The sequence below is a fragment of the Herpailurus yagouaroundi genome, unplaced genomic scaffold (genome assembly GCF_014898765.1).
Source record: "Herpailurus yagouaroundi ecotype Mexico unplaced genomic scaffold, PumYag 205, whole genome shotgun sequence".
Lineage (NCBI taxonomy): Eukaryota > Metazoa > Chordata > Mammalia > Carnivora > Felidae > Herpailurus > Herpailurus yagouaroundi.
In genome coordinates this window covers 9,694,749-9,701,271 of record NW_024412436.1, presented here as the reverse complement: position 1 = coordinate 9,701,271, position 6,523 = coordinate 9,694,749, and positions in this window count along the sequence as shown.

The following is a 6,523-nucleotide window of genomic DNA, read 5'->3' as shown; positions in this document are numbered from 1 at the left end:
AGTTCTATCTCTATGTCTGTTACGGTTCTCATGAAGGAATATTCCAGAAAACAACATTTATTGGTCCAAACTGATTTTGAACATAAGCATTAAAAAGCACATTGGAGGGCGCCTGGGTGGCGCAGTCGGTTAAGTGTCCGACTTCAGCCAGGTCACGATCTCGCGGTCCGTGAGTTCGAGCCCCGCGTCGGGCTCTGGGCTGATGGCTCGGAGCCTGTTTCCGATTCTGTGTCTCCCTCTCTCTCTGCCCCTCCCCCGTTCATGCTCTGTCTCTCTCTGTCCCAAAAATAAATAAAAACGTTGAAAAAAAATTAAAAAAAAAAAAAAAAGCACATTGGTTCCATTAGCTGTCAGACAAGACACAAGTTCTTTTAAAAAAATTTTTTTTTAGTTTATTTATTTATTTTCAGAGACAGAGAGAGAGAGAGAGAGAATCCCAAGCAGCTTCCACACTGTCAGCGAGGAGACCGATGTGGGGGTCGGACCCACAAACTGCAAGGTCACCTGAGCCAAAACCAAGAGCCAGACACTTAACTGACTGAGCCACCCAGGTGCCCTTCCAAGTTCTTGATAATAAAGGTAAATGAGGAGAAAGACAATTACAGCAGTGACTGAAACAGTAAGGATCCAAAGTTGGGCACTGCATTTTTTGAGGAAAAGGTGTGAGGGTCATACATGGAGCATTCACAAGCAGGGGAGGTCAACACAAATTTTGAATGTTTAGGATCATATCTGCTAGTTACATGAGATTGTAATAACCTCTCAGAACTTGAATTGATTTATTTGAGGGCCCTTATACCCAAGGATTCTGTATCTGTGTATATGTGTTGCTTAACTATCAAGGCAAAATTTAAAATTCAATCAATCATTTTGATGTATTCTCTGAATATACACTGAATAAAACACTCAGAGAAATTTTTTAAAAATTAAAAGTTTATTTATTTTTGAGAGAGAAAGAGAGAGAGAGAGAGAGAGAGAGAGAGAATACCAGTGGGGTGGGGCAGAGAGAGAAGGGGACAGAGGATCAGTAACGGGCTCCAAGCTGTCAGCACAGAGCTTGATGTAGGGCTTGAACTTACGAACCATGAGATCATGACCTGAGCCCAAGTTGGACGCTTAACCAACCGAGCCGCCCAGGTTCCCCTGAGTATTTTTAAAAATATAGGTATCTGGAAACCTCATTTAATGCTCTGACACACCAAGAAATTGAAGCTGACTGACTTAAAGCTTGCCTGCCTCCTTTAGCTCAATCATATTCTCAGTGACTGAAATAATTTAAAATAAATTTGGTTCTTTTCTTTCATGTCTGAGTAGCATGTTATAACTGAGAGTTTCACCCACAAGTTTTGCCACCATTCTCATGTCCTTACTTATTATTATCAAAGATGTTGATAGGGGCTAACATATATTATACCTCTACTATGTTCTAGGTATGCTATGATAAGCACTTTATGTATATTCTTTCACCTGTTGTAGCTTCCATTTTATAAACAAGAAGCTTGAGGCTTATAGAACATAAGTCACTTGCACAAGGCCGTCCAGCTTTCAAGAATGGATCTGAGTTTCCGTTGAGGCAGTCAAGGCTCTTAGCTGCGAAGATGGACACTGACCAGCTGGTTTCAGCAAAAAGGAATAAATTATTGAAAGCATAGTAGACTTGTTTATAGAATTCCCAGGAGGACTACATTAACAGCCACAGAAAAAAATGGCCAGGAGCAAAGGGAGGCTATGAAGGCAGAACCACAGCCAAAATCATGCCCCTACACTAGTCTGGCTGATTCCACTGTGCAGTCTGTCTTGTTAGACATGAGTCACAGCGGCTGCAGCCCCAAGCTTGCCAGCAGAGGCACCAGACATTGAAGACAGCACCGCCATTCCTGGGGCCCTAGAAACTGTGTGTTGCGGCTATCCTTGCTGCCACCAGAAAGAATCTTTCCCTCTACCTGTGTTTTTGGATCACCAATCCTAATCAGAAGTCTGGGGCAGGTGAGTCTAACTCACCAGGTCTAAGTCTAGACTGGGCCTGGGCCCGACCCGCAAGGAACACTGAGAAAGGAGAAGTCTGGCCCCTTTAGCTTCAATAGTGTGAGGTGAGTTCTAACTTGTACCAAGATTCCTATTGTAAGAAACTCCCCCCAAAGATGAAAAGGATCATTTCCTTTTGCTCATCAACATATCTCAAGCATTTAGCACAATACTGACACTAAGTAGATGTTCAATAAAGATGGACGAAATGAACAAATGAATGTATGATCCAGTTGTCTCTGGGAGGGACAAAAAGAAAGGCAAGAATATAGTATCAATACCTGATACCATGATTAAAATGGGCAAACAGGTAAACCCCAGTCGATTGAAAGTTTTGAGTAGTGAATGCAATGGCCTGGAGCCCCTAGTCCAGAACGTGAAGCTGAAACTAACAAGGCTGGGAGTGGGCTACTTTCTTACTTCCTGGGCATGTCCTTCTGCTGAAAGGGAATGCCCCCAAAGAGCCCCCAACCCTCAGTATAGCCTTTGTCACTATAACTGCTGTCAACTAGGTCAGAAACAACACATTTGCAAGTATGCAGAAAGCAATGAGTGCTTACTGTATGCTAAAGGTTTTATATGTATTATCTCATGTAACCATCATAACGACCCTGTGAAATCACTACTATTTGTAGCTGTATAATACAGAAGAGTGAAAGCTTGGGGAGATTGCTGAAGGTTACATAACTAGGCTCTGAATCCAAGTCTTCTTGACTCCAAATCCACCTCTTAAGAGCTATGCGACACTATACAACAGCAACTTAAGCTATAAAAATAGGTTATTGTGGAAGGCATTTCTTTTACAAGATCTAGTTTCACTGTAAACCTATCTCATTATTTCTCATTTCGCATTTTTACAGAAGAAATCAGCCTACATTCGAGCTGGCTCCAGTGAGGGAAATGGAGGGATGAGTTTGAGCTCTCCAAGGTTCTGAAAACCAATGTTTGAAATTTAAAATTTAACTGCCAGAGTAAAGGTAGCATCATTTTATATTGGCTCTTCAATTTTTACACCCAGGGCAAAGCCATCTGTGAGCGGATGAAAATGAAATAATTATGAAATTTAGGCAGTTCTTAAGAAACTAAGTTTTCAAAACACCCACATCCATTCACTAAAATTAAGGAATATGAACTCTGAAAACAGACTTCCTTCATACATTTTTGGCTCCCCTCCACAGTTATGAAAGTCAATCCATGCCAGTAATGTCTAAAATCACGATGGGAATTTTCTGAGTGCTGCAGTAAATCCTGGTTATGCATCATCACTCCTGGAACGTTGCGGAGGCCAGAGTAAGCATCTGGAACCAGAGTACCTGGTGGCGTAGGCAAGAAACAGCCAGTGGGGTGAGGATCAGAGTTAGAATTTGGCAGCAAGAGTCTGGAAGAAGAAAGGAAATCAAAAGGAAAGGAGGGGAGTAAAGATCTGAAATAGAGAAAGAGGGAAAAAAAAAAAAACAAACCTAAAAGCTTGAATGGGGCCAGTCCAAAAGGAGATGAGGCTGTGGACAGTGGCAAGTCGTGGCTTTCAATTCATGGGGAGAAAGGTATCATCTGCTCTCTCTTTACTCCTAATACCAACTGCAGTGATGCTGTTTCTTTCCAAGTCTTTCTACATAGCTCCACGGGGGTTGACATTGGGCTGGACTGACATCTGCTGCTACTTCTTGCTGCATTCTGTGCTATTTGGAGATATTCTATTGATATCATCCTTCTTTGACCTTGCTTTACTCTTCCCCCTCCCAACCCTCCTTCCGCTGTCCTATTTGTAGCAACCGCTTTAGTCCACTAACAAGGGCTCTTTTATCTATTGGTCCTGCACTTGCTTTTGTTTTTCTTGTCTGTTTGGAGTTAGCTTCTTGATATAAAGCCAGCATGAATTCTCCCTTGTCCTTGAGAAACTGTTGAACGTAGCTGACTTGCTGGAACCGGCAGGTAAAAAGTATAATTCTATATTTCATAGTAGTCTGTTTGGCAGCCTAAAACTTTGGCTAGGCAAATAACCATTTTCCTTTGCAGAAATTGTCATCCTGCCCTTCTAATCACAATCCCCAGCCATGAGTTACAGAGACCACATGTGTTTAGAATAAATAAATAAAAAGAACTGAGCTCCTGTCATATGGATTCTGGCTTAGGCTGTTTGGACCCTGCCATCACAGCTGAAGATGCGTTGCTGCTTACAGAATACTAATTGCTATCACTATTCTGAACCAGCCTGTTCGTGAAAGAAAAAATATGAGAGAAAAGATTATTTTGGGTTTGGTCACTCAAAATCATGAGCTGACTTGGGAGAAAAATCTATGCGCCAAATATATACACTTTTAGCTTTTTAATCAATAGGCCTTGGGGTTTGTCTCCCCGTCAGAAGTATCATGACTCTCGAGTTATCATTTACGTTTTGTGTGCTAACTTTGTCACAGCAGTCTGTCAACGATATTTACTGAGCACTCGTGTGTACACAGAACAGTAGAAAGCTGATCTTATTGCTTGTTTGACTCTATTTAGATAGAACAAATTGATCTAAAAGTCTGTTTACCAGAGATTCACCATTGATCATGTATTCTTTGATGTTCTTTTAGTGGATTTAACATCAGATGTCAGCAAACTTGAAGGCAAGAGGAAAAGTATTAATCCTTATACCCAGATAGAAGTTTTCCTGGTTGGGTGGGAGAGCTGTGGATTTGGGGTCAGGAGACCTAGGATTAAACCCTGGCCCTTTACTTGGGCTTATGCAAGTAACCTACCATTTTTGAACTGAAGTTTATCACCTCTAAAATAAAGGTGGAAGCCCTCCCCTGACTATTTCACAGGATCATAGTAAAGATTAAATGAGACTATGATGTGAACCAGCTTCGCAAACTGTAAAATACTCTAAAATGTGATGATGATGAAATCGTGATGATAATGTGACACAGTGAGTATAAAATGTACACACTGCTCAGAATTAAGGATCACAGTTCAGGGGCACCTGGGTGGCTCAACCATTTGAGCATCCAACTTTGGCTCCGGTCATGATCTCACAGTTCGTGAGTTTGAGCCCCGCATTGGGCTTTGTGCTGACACAGAGCCTGGAGGCTGCTCCCCATTCTGTGTCTTCTTCTCTCTCTGCCCCTCCCCCTAATTGTGTTCTCTCTATCAAAAATAAAAACACATTAAAAAAATTGTTTTAAAAAAAGGATCACATTTCAGAGGACGGCCACTCTAAATTGTCAACCCATTTTGCCCAAGTACAAGTTAATACTATTATAATAAATTCAAAATATGCTTCAATTTTCTCCTTTTAGGGTTTCGTCTGATTGGGTGAATTAAAACTAAAAAATCATGAGTAGGGGTTGGAAGTAATGCATATGCTATAACAGGTATCATTAAAATAAACTAGAATGTATCTTAAACTATCTCACCAAAAAGATGAAGAAGCTGTACAAGTTTTCTGATTAGTTACCCCTCCCCCAGTCATCAAATGTGAAACGGGACCATCAGGCGATTTCAAGACAGATACATCCTTAATGAAGGGAGTTCTATGGGGTTTTGGAGAGCATTCTAGGAACATCCTCTTCAGAAGCATGTTCCCTGGGAGAAGCCACCTTCCCTGTTTCTGGCAGTGGTTTGGAAAGCTAAATGAAGTCACCACAGGAGAAGTGAGGAGGATATTAAAATACTGGATGGAGCTTTGGACTAGATTAGTCCTTCCCAGGTTAGGGTCACCAATCTTTTCTCCCAAGTTAAAAAAAAAAGAAAAGAAAAAACATTAATTCTCATGATCTTGTCAATGGTTTTTTAAAAAAAATTTTTTTTCCAACGTTTTTATTTATTTTTGGGACAGAGAGAGACAGAGCATGAACGGGGGAGCGGCAGAGAGAGAGGGAGACACAGAATCGGAAACAGGCTCCAGGCTCCGAGCCGTCAGCCCAGAGCCTGACGCGGGGCTCGAACTCACGGAGCGCGAGATCGTGACCTGGCTGAAGTCGGACGCTTAACCGACTGCGCCACCCAGGCGCCCCTTGTCAATGGTTTTAAAGGGTTATCTTCCCATGAAGAAAGTGGGTAACTACAAAATCACAGAATAAACAACAGTCCTGAGAATATAATCATTTAGTTTATTGGAAAAAATCATGACATTGTCCTTAGGTTTTCCTTTTTTTATTATTAAAAAAATTTTAATTTTTTTTTAATGTTTATTTATTTTTGAGAGAGATAGAGCATGAGCAGGGTAGGGTCAGAGAGAGGGGGAGACACAGAATCTGAAGCAGGCTCCAGGCTCTGAGCTGTCAGCACAGAGCCTGATGTGGGGCTGGAACTCATAAACCCTGAGATCATGACCTGAGCCAAAGTCAGACGCTTAACCGACTGAGCCACCCAGGTGCCCCTAAAAAAAATTTTTTTTAACGTTTATTCATTTTTTAAGAGACAGAGACAGAACGTGCAAGAGAGGGGGAGACACAGATCCGAAGCAGGCTCCAGGCTCTGAGCTGTCAGCACAGAGCCCAACACGGGGCTTGAA